At 40.4% G+C, this 22,415-nt stretch overlaps 1 protein-coding gene across 2 annotated transcripts in view; it reads left to right on the top strand.

The window, feature by feature from the left end:
• The window catches only part of DNAI7 (dynein axonemal intermediate chain 7), a 1,345,687-nt gene that overhangs the window by 355,481 nt on the left and 967,791 nt on the right, over window positions 1–22,415 (top strand). The window lies entirely within an intron of this gene.

The raw sequence follows: 22,415 nt of genomic DNA on the forward strand, positions 1-22,415 counted from the left end.
TTCTTGCATCATCCTTTTACTTTTGCTTAGCATGTGTCTTAGTCATCATGCCAATGTTTCATTGCTTTATGCAACCATGCATGCAACATCCACAAAACTTTAGCTGTCTCACGTGTGCTGTTCAATAGATGGTCACCACAGTCTGCAGAGAGCCAAGAGGGCTAGCTCTGATGGGGGTAGGAAAGTGATAGCAGAAGGTGACCAGTTGGGATACAAACAGACAGTACGCAGAGGGTCACTACAGCACTACTAAAGTGATTACCTTTAAGCCACCTTTGATCCATCCTTGAGACCTTTGTAGGATAGATGTGCCAGGGACCAAGAATGAAATGGTAACCAGATTACTGACTGGGAAAGCTCTTATTCTGAATTTCACTGAAGTCATGATCGGAAGGTTACTTATGTCCTTTTTCTGTGACTTTGTGAAAGAACTGTAGCTGGTCATTATTCTTCATTTAACATATCATTACACCTCTCCCATAGGTCTCTTGACGTTGTACATGTTCTGTGCTTCCTAGTGGAGCTACAGGAACATTTGGAAAAAATTTTATAAATGGCATGGGGATGGGCAGACAGGCTGAAACATAGTTAAAAAAAACTCTTCCCATTCAAGCACAGATAAATATATACCTAAACTAGCATAGCTCATGACAACCTATCTTGCATGTCCTGTGTAGTAAGGGATTACTGGAGTCTGCAGAGAGGAAAGGTGTGAAACTTGAACTGTACTTTTGTATTCATGGGTATGTGGAAGCAGAAGCAGATTATGTAGATGCCCACAATTTTAAAATTGCAGGGGAGCTGGCAAGTCTGTCCCTAGGAGTAGGTGAAATAAGTGGACTATGGCGGCTTGTTCAAAACAACAATGTCTGCATTAGGGCACCCTGTGTGGAAGATGGCTTTCTACTTTGCCCCATCTACAATTTAAATACCTGGTCATTCCAGGGGTGTCTGATTGATTGGCTCTCTAGTGGGACAGAAAGAAGCAGAAGTCTGGAAACTTTAAAGAAGGAAGTGGCTACAATAGCTACAGTGGACATACCAGTGAGAGTTCATAGTCACTGGCATTGTGAGGATCTGCATGGCAGCCATGTGGTCATTCTGTAGCTTACTCTGATGATCTAGATTGTTGTAGCTAAGTTTTGTTTTATTCTGGCAAGCAGCCAGATGTAATGGGCAGTGGGTGTGATTATACAGGATTAATATGTGTTTGTGTGAAACATGCTGGAATACTTTTATGTGGCTGGCTATTTTGTGTATATTATGTTGCAGATCTGAAATAAATTACAGGGGCAGTTATTTTATTACAGACATATTAGGTATATACAGCCAACAGTGGTTATAATTGTTGGGAATAGGGGGTGCTGCATATGGATGAAAATTGCTAATCCTGATTTCATTTCCTCAAGTTTAACTGTATGTTCTAGCTTTACAGGACTAATGTGTATTGTGAAGCAAGTTGGAATACTTTATAGTAGCTACTGTTTGTGTAAACTAAGTTGAAATACATTTATATGTGGCCATTATTTTATCACATTTAAATGTCTGAAGTATATGCAGTCAACAAAGTGGCTATAGCATCTAGGAGGGGCTGTTTGTGGATGAAAGTAACTGACCTTTGTATTGCTTAAAAAGCTATTAATCTGGCTTTGTATGACTAGTGTGCATTTATCTGACATAAGATATAATACATAAATGTGGTTACCATGTGTTGTGTGAAACAAACGTAAAATATTTGAAATATATTATTTTGGCCATTTAGTATTATTATTTCACCACAGTCTGACATCTGAAGTGTACACAGTCAGCAATGCAGCTGTAGCTGCTTGGATACAGGAGCTTTCTGTGGATGAAAATGACTGACCCTGCTGTCAAAGAAAGCCAGTAAGTAATTGGCATTTGTTGTAAAGCACTGATGCAGATGGACTTTTTCAGTCTGGAAGGATTACCTGGTTAAGGGATTTGCTCAGTGTACGTAGTAGGTGAATGGAAACTGAGGGACTCGAACCCTGAACTACAGGAAATGGCTTATGGTCTTAATCCTCTGTGCCAACTGCCAGACAATCTGGCATTAATCTGGGTTTGCTAGGACTAGTGTGAATTTTTGTATGACAAATTTGAATACTTTACTGTGGTCATGTTTTAATCACAATCAAGCATCTAAAATGAACACGGTCAATGAAGTAGCTGTAATTGATAGATGCAAGGGCTTTACTTAAAACTGACTTATCCCTTCTGCTGTTTGATCACTGTTAAACAGACACCTATATGGCATGGCAGGAACTGTGTCTTGCAACATATTTTATTTGCTTAAATCTATGTAAAAGTTCATTGCTATGGCATATGTTTATGTGTTGAGAAATGTGTTGCCTATAATTTCTCTCACTTTTCATCACAGTCAGATATCACCTTTGTATAAAATATGTAGCTGCGGTCTGGGGACAGTGTGATCATTATTTCTTTAACTTTCCTTCTAATCAAACTTCAGAGGTGTACACAGATGTTCATTATGGCTTGTGTGGAGGCATAGGACAGGTGTCCATAATTTCTTTATTTTTTCTCATAATTAAACTTCATAGGGGTGCCAGAAGGTCATTGTAGCTTGTGTGATGTAGGGGACAGTGGGGTCATTATTTCTATAAGCTTCCTCACAATCAAACCTCAGAGATACGTACAGAAAGCCTATTTAGCTTGTCTAGGGGCAGCACTGTCTAGGAGCAACAATTGGAGTATATTACTGTGATCATTATTTTTCACATTCTTCACATTCAAATATTAGATGTGTACACAGGTGGCTGTCTTTTGGGAGTATGGTGCTGGAGGCATGCCATAATAAATATACTCGACAGCAACAAATTGAAATATGTTACTGCATTCTGTTTGTTCTTTTACTTTTGTCTCAGTCTGACATCAAAGGGATATACAGAAGGTGGCTGTCTTTTAAGAACAGAAGTGAGTAAGCATGTTATGTGCATGTGTGACAGCAGCATTTTGAAATATTTGACTGAGGTCATTTGTTCTGTAACTGTTATCCCAATCTAACACCAGGGGGATACACAGAAGGTACCTTTTTTCAGGGGGAGGGGGTGTTAGGTAAACAGGCAGGCACTTTATGTATTCTAACAAGCATTTGTATTCTCAGTTTATTGGGAACTGCTACTTTGTATTTTGTCAGATTTGCATATTAGTCTGTGCACACAACTGTTTTCTTCATTTAAAGAAAAAAAAAATAAGAATGAGTTCCTTTCTTTAGTCACAATCTTTGTTCAGACAATCATTGGAATAAAAGCTTTGGAAGAAAAAAGCTCCAAAATGCATCTCAGAACATGGGGGCCTAATGGCTCCCTGACCCTCTGGCGTAATTAGATTATTTCTTCCACAGTTATTGCAGTACATTCTCAGAGTGTTAGTATGTGTTGAAAGGCTGGAGGAAGAACATGAAGAGTAATGCAAAGTGTGACTTCTAAGATGGCTGCACACTGATCAACAACTTAACTTCACCTCTCTCAATGTTAAAAAAGAAACTGAGAATTAAGGGCTAGTAATTCTGGCAGTTTTATTAAAATTCAGTAACAGTAAGTACACTACTTGGATGCCAGCAAAGAAGAAACATAGAGAGATTGACAGAAAGTAAACTAGAAAAGGCAAAGAGAAAACACTGTCTGGGAAGAATCCTGCAGTTGTTTTAGCAAAAAGCAGTTCAAACTGCACCTTTGGTGCAAGAAATGCCTTCTTGTAATTTAGAAGAACAAATAAATCCAATGTACTTCGAGCTGATTCAAATAAATGATATGTTGAAAGAGTATATCAACTCAAATAACTAAAGGCTTAAAATTGCAAAAATAAGAGGTTGAAATGAAGAGAAGGTTTGGTGAGCATGAAACTGCTCAAGAAGAGCTGCATCCACAAAAATGGTAGAGTTATAGGACAGAGTATACAGAGAAAACCTGAGATTTTCTGCTGTATCAGAGAAACTGGAAGGAACAGACTATTAATTTTATAAAAGCACAGAGAAGTAACTGGAGTGGTATTCCACAGCAGGATTTATTAATTGAAAGGGCACATCGAGTGTATACTCTAAATCTGGCCAAGAGCTGTATTAGTAAAGATGCAGGAGAAATAGTTGATCCTAACAAAACTGTGGCAGAAGGCTAAATTATTAAAAATTGGAGTCAGTAGAATGTTTGTGAAAAATGATCATTCACTCTACACCAGGCAGAAGAGAAAAAAATTACCCTAGCAATCAAGGAATGTTGAGAGGCAGGTGTGATATTCAAGCTGCTGTATTCAGCTGTCTGAATATTTTTCTTGGTGGATCAAAGTCATTTTATGATACAGAACAGGCTAAGGGGAAACTTTGTCCAACAAAAGTTAACAAGTACTTTATTTTTCTTTTTAAGTTTTAAGAAACGTAGGCTTTACAGTGTAAAAAGAGAAGAATGTCTGGAGAAAACCATGTTTAAGTTAACATGCTGTAATCTTAAACTGTTGAAGTGGGACATTGGGTGTAAAATTGCACTGATTAATATACTTGTAGAACTGAAATGTTTTATCTTACTTTTGCATCATGGAATATCTGGATCAGTGCTTTGGCTTTATATAATAACGTGTTTTTGTGTAAGCTTGTGGGCTTTTTAAAAATAAGAGAGTATTGTGAATGTAATTAAGTTTTTTCTTTAGTAAATAAATGTTAATTGTGAGCTGATAAGTCTGCAGCTGTGGGCAGATGTACATTCTGTTATGTTTACATAGGGATAAACTGACTACAGGTGCAGGCAATAAAGCTCAAGATCTGGGCACTGTTTGCTGAGGGAATCATACAATTAAAAGGTACAAGGGCAAGCAACTTAGTAAAAAAATAAAGTTTGAAACTATTTAAAGTAAAAAAGAGCAGGTTACTAAATACTTCAATGCATTTATTAGAACAGTATGTAATTATGTAATTTAGTTTTAAGGATAACCAGTGCACTTTTTCTTAATACTAAACGTTATTGTTTTCTGAAAGCATATAAGCAGTATTTCATATCTGAGAGGGGAATAAAGATAAGACAAGAACAGACAGCAATTAGTGTAAGTAGGAGCACAAGCTATACCATTTGCTTTAGCATGGACAACCTTAATTTTAAGTTAGGTAATGTCTGTAGGTGCAGCTATCAATTTGGGACAGTTGTACCTATCAGGAGTGTTAAATTCATTATTTGATGATATACATAGTTTTGTATGTTATGTAGGTCTGAATGGAGAAACAACTGCATAAAAGATCAACCTGTCAAACATTGGTGGGTGCATGTAACACAAAAGCTGGAAATAGACATTAAAAAAATCTGTGTATATACATATATATATATATATATATATATATATATATATATATATATATAATGTGTATGTATTAGGTGGGAATAATAATCCCAGCACTGGTAGAGTTAGAATCTAGAACAGAAGCTGCTGTTAATAAAAGGATAATTAATAGGGCATATAAAATATTGCATGATAACTATACAATCAGAGAGGTTGGAAAGGATTGGGAAGAGAGATTGGATAAGCAGTTCACAAAGAAGCAATGTCGATATGTGCATGACTCCCACGTATGCAACAAATTCTGGAATGTTAAGGATCTTTTACTTGGAAGTGTTTGCATAAGTAGTTTTATAGCCCAAGCAAACTCCAAAGAATTTTCCTCAGGTACAGTGCAAATGTTGGAGGTGTAATGGGATGAAAGAGGTAATTGGGAACATATTTTTGGGAGTGTAATGAGTTGGCAGACTTTAAAAATTCCCTGCAAACTACTCTGTCAGGAATACTGGATGAGCAAATTGGTTTAACAAAGGAAATTAATTTTTTGAACTGTGATACATAATTTGAAATGGCTAGATATAGTATGGCCTTACTGAGTTTAATTCTGTTGGCTGTCAAAGAGCATTTACTAGAAAATGGAAATCAAAGTCTAAACCACCTGTACTAGAAGTAGTGAAAATAGTAACAAAGATAAAACAATTGGAAGTTGGATCTTTAGAAAAGGGTAGGAGCAAATTAAATAGAAAACTGGGAATTATGGGGAAAATGCATGCAGAATAATATTTTATTTATTTATTTTACATTTGTTGCCCGGGATAGTCCGACTGGATGCATGTCCATTTTCAGTGGAGGCCCGGGGAGAAAAGCTCCAAGGGTAAGCAGATACAGCATTACATAATACCAGCATTACATATTACAAACAGACTATTTACAGAGATTACATAAGTAAGCAAGTTAAACAAGTTCCACAGGTTACAGTTAATCCTGAGCACAAGTCAGGATTAAATTAAATTACACAGTAAACTGGTTAACAGATTTTTACACATTCTAGAGAGAGTTAGCCAGGCTTGATACATTGACATAGCCAGTTAAGTGACAAATGTTGTTTGAGTCTAGTTTTAAATTGACCTAAGGTGAAAAGTAAGGTAATATCAGCTGGAAGAGAGTTCCAGGATCTACTTACAGAGTTTGCAAAGAGAGAATCACCGGCTGTGTTATTAATTTTGCTAGTCTGGATTAGTAGTTTGTTGGAGGATCGAAGTGGTCTAGGATTGTTATAGGGGGTGATAATATTTTTAAGTGCAGGAGTATTGTCCGGATTATAGAGGATTTTATAGGCCATAATCAGTTGGTTATACTGGATTAGGCTGGGTAGTTCAAGCCAACCAAGCTGATTTAGATTGATGCAATGATGTGTCCTAAAAGGCAGCCCAGTGGCAAACCTGGCAATGTGGTTGTAGCAAATTGAGAGTTTAAGGACAGTCTTGTTCAAATTTGAGAGTAGAGGGGATGCATACAGAAGGGTTGAAAGAAGGTGAGAGCGAGCTATGGCAATTTTAGCTGGAGGGGTTAGGAAGGCTTTTATTCTGTAAAGTGACCCTAGTTTTTTATTGATGGTTTTGATAGTTTGGTTAACATGTAGGTCAAATTTGAGATTATTGTCTATGATGAGGTGGAATGAGGTTTAAGGGAGCCTCTCTAGCAATCGGTATTATACCCCCCTTTTCCTTTGTCCCTGACATTCTTCTGAATATCCAGCCTGAAACCCTTTAATGTGAAGTTGTTAAATCTTGCCATTTATTCTCACTGATGGGTTCAGAGCCAATCCTCGGCTCCGACACGGCTGATAGCAAAGCTCAAGGTTAGCCAGTAGCTCAAGACCAAGCCCCTTATCCCACAATGCACTGCTGGAATTACCTCAGATCTAGTTTGCCGCCGCAAGAGAGATCTCGGTGATCCAGTTAGCTCAGACCATTTTGACAAATCGCAAGTTTAAAAAACTATTTTTTTGTAGTTTTTTTGGGTGATTGCTAGGGTTCAGTGTGTTTCTAGTTTAAAAGAATAATAGTTTAGTAGGTTAGTTTTTTTTATAGAGATCTACCCTGTGTGTAGTTTTTTTGTTTTTCTTGGTGTTAGGCCCTTTCTTGGACCTATTTAGTCCTGCTATCTTCAAGTGTTATTAGTTTTCTTAGCGTGGGCTTAGTTAGCCCTGTATTTAGCCTTTACAGGTATTTTTTGTGGTGTTCTGTTGAAAGAATGTCTGATGAGAGAGAGAAACCTCACCTCAAATCGGGGTTTAAAAAGTGTCCAGATTGTAGACAGAAAATGTCCGTTATGGACGGACATGTTCAGTGTGTCTATTGTCTGGGGGCTAAACACCTCTAAGACTCCTGCAGTATATGTCATTCCTTTTCATCGAAAAAATATTAGAAAGGAAGAGAAAACTTGTAGATAGGGGGTTACTGCAGCATTCTTTTTCTACAGCATTCTTTTTCTGAAGTGTTGAGTAGCCAGGAAAGTGCCAGCACTTCGTCAAACTCTTCGAAGTCTTCTGATTCCAAACAGACCAAGAGGGCAAAGAGATCAGAGGGTACAGGATCATCGGCTCTACAGCTTTCGGAACTGAGTGTCCCTTTGGTTTGGAGCCAGCTCCCAGTTTTGGAGCCGGTCTCTGAGGTCCCCTCATCTCCTCTGCCCCAGTCAGCATCTTCGGTGCTTTTCTCTAAGTCTTCGGTCAGCCTATCTGATTTGGATATGGATCGGCTAGTGCAGAAGCTTTTAAGGGCACCAGGACTTGCTAAATTGTTGTCAGCACTGACCACTTAGTCGGAGCCGAAGACCATTGAACCGGATTTGACGACTACTCCTCCGAGCCGTACTGGACCCTTGGAGCCAAAGGAGCCGGAACTGATGATTGTCGAACCCTTGGAACCGACACCCGCACCGGGGTTATCGGTTCCATCTACTCGGATGTCCTTGGCACCGACCGAGGATGCTAGGAGCCGACATTCTCCTGTTTGGTCCGGGGAGGATAGTTGGACCGATATGTTGGTGCCGACTCTTCCTCTCGGGGCTTCAGCTTGGATGAGCTTGGCTCCTACCTTAGGCTCGGATCCTATGGTTTCAGTGCAGGAGGATCAGACGGTCCTATCGGGTCCATCTACCCCTTCATGTCGGAGCCATGGCGCCTTCGACGCCATGAGGAGAGTCATGTCTGCTAATACATCGTCAGCATCGGTTCGGCCTTCCCTCTCCCCTCAAGTTCCTGTGTCTGCTTCTTAATCTACCAGTCCCCCTGCGAAGCGTAGAGACCCTGAGCCTCAAGTACCCCCACAGGGAGTCCTCTGCTCTTCTGAGACCCCCACAGATCCCCCCACTGAGTAGGTACCCAGGAAGAGATTGTGCAAGAGGAGGCACTTGGACTCCCCACAGGAGTCTTTGACATCTGACACTGACCTGGATGAGTCAGAAGGCTCCCCTCGATCCCCCTCTGAGGCTATCTCCTTTGCAGAGATATTACAGATCCTGAATCAGAGGGGTGGTTGGCAGTCCAAAACCCCTACTGAGGATGAGTCAGTGCTCTTAAAGGCTTTTGGGTCTCAACCTTCCACTTCTTGGGTGTCTCTGCCTTATGATGAACTCATGGACCTGATCTCTCATAAGGTGTGGGAGTCGCCAGAGGCCATGGAACCTGTCCCTCGGAAGCCGAACAAGTTTATCTCTGCCCCAGTGGACAAAGCCTTTTTGAGCAAGGGAGTGCCTGTATTTGACATGGTGGCAGCTGCAGCCACCAAAAAGGAAGTGTCTGAAACATCCACATCTATCCAGCCTCCTAATAGAGAGTCTAGGATCATGGATAGATATGGGAAACACATGTTTAGTTCAGCGACCTTTTCTCTTCGATCGCTAAACTACTTAACCCATTTCACAAGACTCCAAAGAGATCTCCTGAAAGAGCTAGGAGATACTCTTCAGGGTACGGTACCTACAGGGGTGGCCGACAAAGTCAGCACACAGCTTGCTACCCTAAATTTGATTGTGAACTCGTCCATGCGTCTCATATCATATGCAGCTGATGGTTCGAGTAGAGCTGCTAGTTCAGGCATTGCTCTGCGGAGACAAGCCTGGATGTGTCTCTGTTCCTTTGCGGAGCCCTTTAAGTCTTCCTTTATTAACACTCCATTTAATGGCTCATCACTGTTTGGGCCTAAAGTAAAGGAAACATTAGCCAGGTGTGAGCAGGAGGGCAAGACCCTGTCTGCCATTGGAGCCCGTTTTTCAACCCCTACTTGGCCCTATCCCAAGGGCCCTAAGGGCGGAAAAGTGTGGTTCCAAAAAGCACAGGGAACCTTCCAGGACACACGTGGGGAAATCCCCTCTAGAGGTAGAGGAGGGGGTTATAATGGAAGAAGCCGTCCGCGCGGCAGAGGGGGTCCGCCACAACAGGGTGACAGAAGACAGTTCTCTGGTCAGCCCTACCAGCGCCCCTGAAGGGAGGCCCGGCTATCCAGCTCTTGAGGCAGTTGGGGGTCGCATATCTTTGTACCCAGAAGCCTGGCTAAACATAACGTTGGATACTTGGGTACAAAGCATTATTTCCAGAGGATATTTCATACCGTTCTCTACCCCTCCCACTCCTGTATACAGAATCCCAGATGTTCCACCCAGTCTCAGGGAACAAGCAGTCATAGAGGTCCACAAATTGCTAGAAAAAACAGTCATCCAACCAGTCCCAGCAGACCAAGTTGGATTCGAAACTTACTCAAGATTCTTTTTGGTACCAAAAAAAACAGGGGACTGGAGACCTATCTTGGACCTCAGCAGACTTAATCAGTTCATAAAGAAAGAGAAGTTCAGAATGGTCACGCTTCAGTCCATTCTTCCATTCCTAGGGAAAGGCGATTGGATGTGCTCCATAGATCTCAAGGATGCATACTATCACATAAAGATGAACAGACGCTCCAGGGATCACCTGCGTTTCCGGCTGGGAGCCAATCATTACCAGTTTTGAGCATTGCTCTTTGGTCTCACTACAGCCTCCAGAGTGTTCAAATGCATGGCAGTGGTCACGGCTCACCTGAGGCGTCTAGAATTCCAGGTGTTTCCATGCCTAGATGATTGGCTCCTCACTGCTACCACCAGGCATCAATTGACTCGGGCAACACAATACACTCTGCCATCAATTAGGCATTACAGTCAACTTTGAAAAGTCTGCCTTATTGCCATCACAGCATACTGTTTTTATAGGAGCAGAGTTAGACACCTCAACCACCACTCTACGTCTTCCAGTAGAAAGAGTCTCACCTCTCCGCCAACACATCAACTCACTGCTGTCAAAGAACAAAGCTACAGCAGCAGAGGTCTTGAAGGTACTAGGTTTGATGGCAGCTGCAATCCTGGCCATACCACTCACAAAGATGCATATGCGAATCCTTCACTGGCTCCTCTTTGCTCAGTGGTCTTATCAGAAACTGCCGATGCACCACATAATTCTCATCACAGATACCTGCAAGAGAGACCTTCAGTGGTGGTTGACATCTCATCATGTCACAATCGGAAGGCCCTTTGTCCCCCCCCACCCCCAGTAGCCACTGTGACCATGGACGCTTCCCTGATAGGGTGGGGGGGGGGGCATTTTCAAGGAAAGACTGCCCAAGGCACATGGATGGATCAAGAGTCACATCTGCATATCAATGTTCTGGAGTTGAGAGTGGTACTTCTGGCGTTGCAGTACTTTCAGGACTCTATTCCTCTAGGGACTATTGCAATTCAGATGGACAACATGTCAGTAGTCTCATACTTGAACAAGCAAGGTGGAACCAAGTCTTACCCCCTTTGTCGAGAAGCCCTCAGGGACTGGCAATGGGCTGTGTCATCCCAGTGTTTTCTGTTAGCAGCACACATCCTGGGAATATCCAACGTGATAGCGGACAAGCTAAGCAGGGTGATATTGCTCCCTCAAGAGTGGTCTCTCAAACAACACGTTGTGGAGTTGATTTTCCACTAATGGGGCCAGCCTTGCTCCGACCTCCTTGCCAGCCACATCAATTCAAAATGCAGAAGCTATTTTGCCCTAATACCACCTCTGGAATATCCCCTGAGAAATGCACTCATATACGATTGGCCCCCGGGTCTCCTTTATGCATTCCCACCCTTTCCATTGATATCCAGATTTTTACAGAAAGCAAAATCGCTGGGAAGGACTGTCATCCTCATAGCCCCCTACTGGCCTCAACAGATTTGGTTCCCGTTTCTCCACCATCACCTGTTGGAAGATCCGTGGATCCTGGACCCAGTTCCGGACCTTCTAACGCACCCATCAGGGGACCTCTATCCTTCCCTGCAGTCCCTGAAACTGACTGCTTGGCTAATTCACTTCCCCTAATTGCCAGACTTCATTCAATTTCAGAAGATACAAGACAAATTCTCTTGTCTTCTCACAAGCCATCCACCAGGAAATTATACTGCAGTAAGTGGAAAAGGTTCTCAATTTGGGCCAACACACAGAAAATTGACCCTTTCCGAGCTCCGCTATTGTCCATTTTAGAATTTTTGACAAAGATTTTTAAGGAAGGGGCAGCAGCTGCTACAGTTCGAGTCCAGTTAGCCGCCATCTCAAATTTCCACCTTGGATTCGATGGTTCGAACATTATGGGCCATAAGTTATCTAAAACTTCTCTTAAAGGTGTTCTTCACATGAGACCTCCTGTCAAAATTCCTTATTCTCCCTGGAATTTGAACTTTATGCTGTCTCAAATTATTTTCCCCCCTTTTGAACCAGCATCTTCTTGTGACCTCAAATATTTATCCTGGAAAACTATTTTTCTAGTGGCCATTACTTCTGCCCGCAGAGTGTCAGAACTTCAAGCATTATCTGTCAGACCACCTTACATGATTTTCCATGCTGATAGAGTATCTCTCAGAACAAACCCTCATTTTTGCCTAAAGTCTGTTCTGAATCCAATATCAATCAGGTCATTGAGCTGCCAGTCTTTTTTCCCAACCACTATAACAAATTGGAATACATGCTGCACAAACTTTATGTACACAGACAGTTCAGATTTTATCTTGACAGAACTAAGGATATTAGAAAATCAAATCAACTTTTTGTATCCTTTTCAGAAGCCAGAAAAGGTAATCCAGTGGTTAAAATAACTTTATCTAAATGGTTATCAGATTTTATATCTTTTATGTATGCAAATACTAACATGCCTTTGACACACAAACCTAAGGCTCATGCTACCAGAGCCGTTTCTACAGCTTCTGCCTTTCAAACTAAATTGCCCCTTGACAATATTTGTGCTGCAGCCACGTGGTCTAAGCCTCATACCTTTATCACACATTACAAAGTAGATAAGGCTTCCAGGGACAGGTCTTCCTTTGGTTCCACGGTACTGAAAAACGTACTTCCATGAGCCACTCAAGATTGAGGGTGCTAGGGACGCTACCCATCAGTGAGAATAAATGGCGAGATTTAACAACTTCACATAAAGAAGTTATGTACTTACCATAACGTTCCATGCGAGTTATCTCGCCTTTATTCTCACATCCCTCCCTCCTTCCCCCTCCTGGCTGACAGTAGACTTAGAGGCTAGTACTATCCTGGCTCCTCAGTACTTCTTTCCTTTGGAAAGTGTTTCCCTTTTAGAGTAGGGTAAAGGTATATGTATATATCTATATATATATATATATATATATATATATATATATTTGCAGCAAACAAGATCTGAGGTAATTCCAGCAGTGCATTGTGGGATAAGGGGCTTGGTCTTGAGCTACTGGCAAACCTTGAGCTTTGCTATTGGCCATGTCAAAGCCGAGGATCGACTCTGAACCCATCAATGAGAATAAAGGCGAGATAAACAACTCACATGGAACGTTATGGTAAGTACATAACTTCTTTTTTGTCAAAGTTACATGTTCATTTCTTTCCAAATGTGTCTCCTGCAGCATTGCTATTTGCACTTTGCATTTCCTAATATACTTCAGTATTCTTTCCTTTTTGTCTGTAGTTGTAAGGCCATTTATGTTCTAGGGTAATATATCCTAGTGTATCTATTATGATAAAAAGCTGTTGTTCCCACCTACTATACATGACAGTTTTTTTTTAATCTGTTTTTCCAACTTTTGTCTTGTATGTATGCACTAATGTTTGATAGACTTATCTTTCATACTGCTGATTCTTCACATCTCAATGTGAACCTATGTCATATTTTTCAAGAGGTTTTGTTTTAATGAAAACCCTTAAACGAAAAACTAAATGCATTTTTGGGGCCCTCCATCCTCTATTAACTTAGAACAAACACACAAAGCTATGTACTTCTGCAAAAAATGAAGTTTAACTCCCCAGATAGGAACAATTGCCCCAAATTGATAGCTCCAGCCACAGACATTACCTAACCTAAAATTACGGCTACCCATGCTAAATTAATGTTAATGCTGTGTTCCAGCATTCACTGACTGTTCTTTCATCATCTCTTTTCCCCTCCCAGCTGTGAAAAAAAACTGATTTTGTGGTTTCAGAAAACATTAACTTTTAGCCCCAAGAAAGCATGCACTGGCTATCTTTAAATAAAGCTACATTTTATACTGTTCTATTGATGCATTAAAATATTAAGACTGCTAGGGAGGCAGATGTCTCTTATGCAGTTACCATAATTTCAAACTTCATTTTTCACTGAACTGCTTGCCATTGTAACTTTAAATGTTGCATTTCCCTCAAAAAAGAATGCACAAAACTGTCAAGATTAATTGCTTGCGCCTACAAACAGTTCATCTCCATGTAAATGAGAAAAACAAAGCTAACAACTGTGCAGATGCAGGAAGGAATCTTTATAACTTTATTTCAGAATGGTATGTCAAACTAGCTGTGGTGGTGCAGCGGTAGCATTGTTGCCTCACAGCAAGAGGTTCTCCTGTTCGATTCCTGACTGGAGCGTCTTCTGTGTGGAGTCTGCATGTCCTCCCTGTGGTTGAGTAGCGTTCGAAAGACATGCGTAGAATGGGCGTGCCTTCGTTGAAGGTTGGGCATTGAGCTAGCACCTCGGCACTGTAAAAATCTACTGCCAGTCATTAGCAGACCAGAGTTCCGCTGTGGCGACCCCTAACCGGGAAAAGCCAAAAGAAGAACAATAACATGTAGAACTGCCTTCAGTTGCAGACTTCTTTTTTTCTAATAAGATTTTTATTGCATTTTAAATTACATTATTTTAAATATACAATTTAATATACATTTAGATAAGAGAAAAATATATACAAAAACAACAAAAAAGAAAAAAAAATGTTTACAATGTCCATAACAAAACCTGAGATGAAATACAATTCTAATACTTTCCTAATAAATTTCTGATTTTTTTTCCCAAACAAGTTTCTTATGTGTAACATTAATAGTTCTATTATTTAAAGTTTGTAATTCCTTGTTACACACGTTTATTGTTAGACCAGTAAATTCTGTAAAAGAGAGGTCGTTTTTGTTTTTCCAGTTCAAGGTAATGACCTTTCTAGCAATTAACTTCTGGAACATTAAACCGAATTAATGAATTTGTTATATAACATTTGTCCGAGTTTCAGACTTCTTGACTCCCATCGAGAACATTTATTAACAGCATAAAAAAAGCTAATATCTTTTCAGATGCAATAAACTTGGCATTTTTCAGAGATCATCATTTTGTCTCATTGTTCAAACCTACTTGCTTGCAAAACACAATTTGTTTATAGCTTAAGCCAAGGACATTAATCTCGACATCCACCCAATTAAAAACAAGGGAAATTGTCTTAATTCTACTTATAATACAATCAGTGCACTTTTACAATCCCCACACACCAGCAACCCAAGATCACAACATGTTAACATAAACTTGCTTTTGTCTAGCCTTTCTTCTCATGTTATACTCTAAAGCCTATATTTTTAAAAAAGTATTTGTTTATTTTAATATCTTTAACACACACAACAGTCAGTGAAAACTCCCTCCACATTTAAAATACCCCTGATTACACGTTGTACATTTGCTAGATAACATGCAGTTTATAATACAAAATGTTTTATACAATTGCTAATAAGAAGAATTGTTTTACTTACAGTTACATTGTTTTAATTTTACTGTTCTAAACATCACTGACATAAAGTGGTGTATATGCTTTACAGTACTCCTGTAAGTTTAACAGTCAGCAAAAGTCCAATCTTTCTCAGCCACTTTCTCTTCCAAAGCCAAATGTCACAAGTGTGATTGATGCTTTATAGTCTCCCATTTGTTCACTAATTTCAGTGTTGCTGGTCTTGATCCTGTTCATCTTCATCTCCTAACACCAGACTCTGGTTCAAGTTCTAGGTCCTTTTGACTCTTCTAATCGTGTCTTTTCTGTCTCACAAGCATTTTTCTTTGAAATATTGGAAAAGATTTCATGGGAAAAGTCTCTTTATGAGCTTTATTGTCAGAAGAATGGGAAGCAGAGCTCTGTTCTGTTTGCTGGCCTACCTTTTGATGGATAAACTTTTTTTCTATTTCATCCGTAGTCTGTTCTGCATCCAGAAATGTCTTTGATCCTCCAGGAAAAAATATTCTGAAGACAGCTGGTTACAGCAGCTTGAATCTCACACTTGCCTCTCGATATTCTCTGATTACTGGGATACATTTGCTTCTCTTCTGCCTGGTATACAATGATTAATAATTTTCCATAGTCTACTATCTTCAGATCAAATCTTTCTGCAGATACAAGTGTATCTTTATTAATACAGGTCTTGACTGCCTTATTATGACCAGACATGGAGCATACATTCAATGTACCCTTTCACTTAACAAATCTTGCTGTGGAATACCAGTCCATTTGCTTATTTGTGCTTTCATGAAAATTAATATAGTCTGTTCCTTTCAGTTTTTCTAGTACATCAGAAAATCTCAGGTTTTATCTGCTTGCTCTGCTTACTAACTGTACCATTTTTTGAAACCGCTCTTCTTGAGAAGCTTCATACTTAGCCAGCCTTTTCATCATTTCAACCTCAATTTCTGCAATGTTATTAGTTCATCTGAATATCCAGTTAAAGCTTTTTTTCCAGCCTTTTGTTCTTTGAGTTGATATATGCCTTCAGTGTTTCATTCATTTTAATCAACTCTGAGTACATTTGATTTATTTATTTGTTTATTTTTTGTTTTACTGGAAGCATCTGTTCAACTGCTCTTTGCTGTACAGCTGCAGGATTCTTCCCAACCAATGTTTTTGCTTTACCTTTTCTGTTTGATTTTCATTCAGGTTCTCTACATTTCTTCTTTGCTGGCATGTAGGCAGTATACTTACTAGCCAGTAACTCAGTTTGCCCAAACTGGCAATATCACTGGCTCTTATTTCTCAGTGTCTGTTTTCACACTAGGAGAGCTAAAATTAAGCTGCTGATCAGTGTACACCCATCTTGCAAGTCTCTAACATAACTTTCTTTTATCCTATTAGGACTTCTTGTACCTGTAATCATCATCATCATCAAAACCCTTCTTTTCCATTTTTTACATGAGGTTGGAGTATCATGCCAACTGTCAATATCTTTCTCTGTTCAGTGCCACTCTCCTACCTTTATGCCTGACTGTTGTACGTCTTCTCTCACACAGTCCATTCATCTCTTTGCTGGATGTCTTTATTTTCTTTTGCATCTTCTGGTCTGTACCAAATCCTTTTCTCCAAATTATCTACTGCTATTCTGCACATATGCCTGAACCAGCATAATGTGTCTCTGACCTTTTCTGCAATTGGAGCTACTTTAGCTTCTGCAGTTTATGTCCTCATTTCTTCATCTGTCCCACAGTATGCATATTACCATCCATCTCAGGCACTTCATCTCCATCACCTTTAACTTTCTCAACTGCTCTGCCTTTACTGCCCAGGGTTTTTGTACCAAACAGTAGTAATGGTTGCAGTGCTGTTTTATACATCTTACTTTTCAGCTTATTTGGCTTTCTTCTGACATATATTACACCTGACACTCTGTGTCAGTTGGCTGCAGCCCCTCTTATTCTAGCTTTGACTTCCTTATTCAGACTTCCCTTCTCCTCAGCCACCCTCCAGATACTTGAAGCTGTTAACCCATTCCACTGTTTTCCCTTTATCTCAGTTCTCAGCTTCTTCTGATTTCCCCATTTTCAGCCATTATAACTGTATTTTCTGCACTCATATTTATCCCATGTACCTTCAGTTTTGCATTCCATTCCCCAATCCTTTGCTGAAGTTATTGCTTAGAATGTGCATACAGCAACTTTGTTGATCTGTCCCATCTGACTTGCTTGCTAATGTAGTCCATGACCAGTGAGAACAGCAGTGGGCTCAGAACTAAGCCCTGATGCATACCCAGTCCCACTGGGACCCCCTCTGGGACACCAAACACTGTTCATAGTTGAGTCATTGGGTCTTTATACATATCCTGAACTAATTCCACAAGTGTTTCTGGGATTTCTAAACACTGCAGGACTGCCCAAATCAGCTTTCCAGGGACCTGGTTATATGCTTTCTTCAAGTCTTTGAATGCCCATTTGGATTCTTTCCTCATTTCCACCTTCTTCTCATGTATCTTTCTCACTGCACACATTGGGTCAGTTGTTCTGCATCCTGATCTGAATCTGAACTGCTCATCTCCCATTTCAGTTTCTACTACTCTTTGTATTAATTTTTCAGTCACCCTCTCCAGAATTTTCATGCAATGTGACAGGAGTTTAATATCTCTGTACTGCCCATAGTTGTGCATGACCCCTTTGTTCTTAAACATTGGCACTAGTATGCCTATTCACCAGTCACCTGGAATGCTCCTTTCTCTCCATATTGCTATAAGCATCCTCAGCAACCAATTCTCCCCATCTCACCTAACATCTTGATCATATCTGCTGTGGCCTCCTCTGAGCCTGCTGCTTTCCCTGAGTTCACTTTTTAGTGATGTCCTTACTTCTTCTATGGTGGGCTCCTCCTCTTCTCTCACTATAGACTGTGTCCGAGACAGCGCAGCTTCTGTCAGATTTTCTTCATTCAGAAGCTGCTGGAAGTACTCCGTCCATCTCCCTTTGATATCCTGTGGCCTGTTGAGCAGGTTGTTGCTGGCATCCGTTATGAAGGGTATCTGACTACCTTCTATATCTTTCTGTCTTTGCCTTGCAACCTGATAGTTTCTTTGTGCCATCTACTGAGTCACTTTCCAGAAGCTAATAGAGTGCCTCTGATGGTATTGCAACTCCTTTCTTAACTTCTTTGTTAGCCAACCAGTATTCTTTCCTAGCCTGGTCAGTCTTTTCTATCTTCCACTTTTTCCTGCACTCCTTCTTTCTTTTGATGACTTCTTGAACTTCTGCATTCCACCACTAACTTTCCTAATGTAACTTATTGTCATACTTGGCTCAGCTGCATATCTATTCTATAGTTCTCACACATACTATTTTGAGGCGCTACCATTTTTCTTCAGCTCTGCTTTTTTTCCTCTTCTTTTTGAAGTGCCAGAGCCCTGTGTAATTCCTTGAGCTGTTGTGCTTTCTATCCAGTCAACTTCCAGGTTTTCAGCCTAGTCTTTGTTGACTGTAGAGCCTTCTCTGACCACTGCTTACAGCTGGTTGTGGCAACCAGTGGTTTATGCTCCGGGTTAACTGTTTGACTAGGGATGACTTTGCAACTCTACCCCAGTGCCCTTTTCTTACTAGGAGGGAGTCTACCTGAGTTGCATGTTGACCATTCTTGTATTTGATCTTGTGAGTGTCTCTCTTTCTGAGAGAGATATTTGCTACTATTGTGTCATTTGCCATATCAAAGTCTAGAATGGCCTCTCCTTCTTTATTCCTGTTGCCCCACCCAGGTGGACCCAGCCATTCATCATATCTTGTTCTGTCACGATATATGCATTGAGGTCACCCATTATCAACACTAATTCATGTTGTCCTGCTTTATCTAGTAGGTCCTGCAATTGTTGATTGAAAGTACACTTTTCCTCACTGTTACAACCCTTCTGTGGGACATAGGCTGAGATTATGAATATTGCTCTGTCATTAGGCTGGACTCTGATTGCCGTGAGTCTGTCACTAATTCTGATGACATCCCTCACTGCCTGTAGCCTCTTCCTCACCACAATTTCTACACCATTTCTAGCCTGTCCTCCTCCTGAGTAATAGATTATGGATCCCAAGCCAAGTGGCTTTGCTGCACAGGTATTTGTCAGTGATAAGTGTGTTGAGGACCTGGCCTACTCCGACATATGCCAGGGACCCAAGCTAATGGTAGGAGGGGTGTGTATGCGTCCCTTTTGGCCAGTGTGTGCTCACCATAAAGACCAACAGCCCTGGGTCAATAAGCTACTAGTCGGCCAGTCTCCCATTGCCCATCTTGGGTTACCTGGGATAACTTGGTTGAGCGAAAGCTAGGCATAAAACCAATCAACCTGACAAACATGAACTAGGAATTGCTACACTCATTGTAGGTTTACTGACAGGATGCAGCTTGGAAGTGGATGGCATGATGGGAGGGAGGAGGCTGGATAACCTATGTATCCAGGAGACAAAATGGAAGGGCAGTGCAGCAAAGCCAGTTGGCTTGAGATCCAGCGTCTACTACTCAGGAGGAGGACAGGCTAGAAATGGTATATAAATTGTGGTGTGGGAGAAGGTTACAAAAGGCACTAAGGGATGTAGTACCCATGCCCATTTGGCGACATTAGTAAACATGACCTAGAGCCATAATTTTACACCATCAAGTGGCTATAACTGCCATGATATGCAGTCTGTGATCGATGTTCTCTTATCTTGAGGATACTCCGGATCAATGTAGATGGCCAAAGCAGTTGGTCTGTATAGCGCTTCTCTCTGTAGGGCACCATCTAGAGTCTGTGCTGTTGCCCACAGTTCCATTCTTGGATGAGTCTGAGATGGAAACACTCAACATATTTGTCAAAGGTGGGGGAAACCCCAAAGAGACATGTGGAACATGTAAGCTCAAAACAGGGGTTGTTGCAGAGACCTTAACCATTATGTCATCTGGTTTCTTATACCTGTAACTAGATTGTAAAACTTTTTTTCAATACCATGCAAGTGTTTCTTCAACTTATTTTTTATGTATTTTTATGATGTTCATACTCCCCTTGCTGTAGTAGCCTTTAGACTAACGGTTTGTTTCCCTGCCCATAAAACAACAACTGGCCATCTTCACAAAGCTCTGGTACCCCAACTTTACACCTTCACTCTGACTGATGATTGGCTAACACCATGGAAGGAAATCAGCAGTCTAAACGAAGGCTTTCTTCAGTACTTTCATGTCGCCTCAAAGAGAAGCATCCCTGGGGCTTCATGGTAGCAGCAGTCATTTAAGAGCTTTATTTCTGTCTGGTAAGTCCCTGTTGAGGAATCTCTCCCACAGAAATAATTACCTTTTTAAGACAATTTTGCTTGTTTTTATTTTCTGACTAAAAGTTGTATTTTCCCCTTTAAGAAACACAGTATTTTTATCGATATTGGAAGTTTCCAGTCAGGGACCTCTATTTTTACTTACTTATGTTATTTAGCTAATTAGGGCATAATTTTGTGAAAAATGTGTGCTCTGCTTGTGAAAACATTTTTATTTGTGACTAAAAAATTTATTTTTTTGATGGGCAGGGATGTGTTTCTACAGTGTAGTAATTACATTCACTTCATGACAACCTACCAGCCACTTTTCTTTTTCTGTTAGTGTATGTGTATTTACTTAGTAGGAGTGCTGACAGAAAAATGAATGCTGCTTGTACTTTTACTTTGTGAAAGGGTGGGGACAAGAAGTGTGAGTTAGGTGTGCAGCTTGTATACACTTGGTGAATGCTTGCCTTCTGACTAACTTACTCCGGCAACTCTTACTGCTTTTGGCTTCTCTTCCTTGGCTACAGCATGGTTACTTACCCCAGTCCTTCTGGTTCCACTCCCTCTGTTTCTACAAAGAAAAAAAACACTTACCAAGAAGCCTTTGCCATTGCTGTGGGCTCAGTCTGTGCCTCAGCTGATAATGTGAACCTGCAGTGGCCATTAGTTATTCCTCAGGCTACTCAGATATCTCTCTGGCTTCCTCTGGCTTAGTCTTTTCAGCCACCATGAACCAAACATAAACCGCATCTTCCTCGACTGTTCCAGTGTCCAATGTGGGCATGGGAGACCCATCTTCTCTAGAGTTGTGAGACACACTGGGAGAGTCTTCAAGGGGCAATTAGATCAGTCAGACACCCTGCTTTCAAGTCAGTCTTCTTCCACAGGGAATTCTATAAAGAAAATAAAATAAGATTAAACATTGCTTATCGCAAGAAGTAATTACAATTAAGAAAGACTTTCTTAACTAACAAGGCATGCATTACATACAGACTATAAATCCTGGTGTACAGAACCCATTACTGGTGAGTATTCCCAGTAAAGAATTTCATGAGTAAACAGAGTCTGATGATTTTCATTATGACAAAGATGGGACGACTGGTCCTTCAAATTTATGAGCCCCCCTGACTTTCAAGAAAATACTATTTCCTCATGTGGAGGAATTTTCTTTTAATCATACCATTACCAGGATGATTTATATATATATATATATATATATATATATATATATATATATATATATATATATATTTTTTTATCTTTTTATTTTTTATATATATAGTATTCCTATACTGCCAGCTCTACAGGATGTGTTGAATGCTATCTTGATACTTCGCCATCAGTTCCTAAAAAGGCAGATAAGATGTTTAAAATGCCTTGGAGTATTAATTTTTCCTGTCTCACTTTAGATCAAACCCAACAGTGATAGCCACTGCATCACCTGCTGAGAATAGACTGCAGTTAAACACAATCCTTCACCTGGTGACAACGAAGGCAAAGTGTTGAACCATCTATGTAAGAGAATGATTTCTTCTTCTGTTTTGGCAGTCAGATTTATCAGTTATCAAGCATACATGTGGATGTTTAGGTTTTAGTATATGGATAGTCTGGGGGAATTTGCTACTTTTCTTCCTACAGAAGAAAGTTTCTTTTTTAATCAGACTGTTTCTACCTTATTCCGTGTATCCAAACATGCTTTGAACAGTGTGTATGATTGTACAGTGACTGGGTCTAGGGACACTGCTACAGTATTGAGAAGATATGCCTGGATATGTTATCAAA

This window comes from Protopterus annectens, chromosome 11.part0 (genome assembly GCF_019279795.1).
Source record: "Protopterus annectens isolate FY-2018-M chromosome 11.part0, PAN1.0, whole genome shotgun sequence".
Classification (NCBI taxonomy): Eukaryota; Metazoa; Chordata; order Ceratodontiformes; family Protopteridae; genus Protopterus; species Protopterus annectens.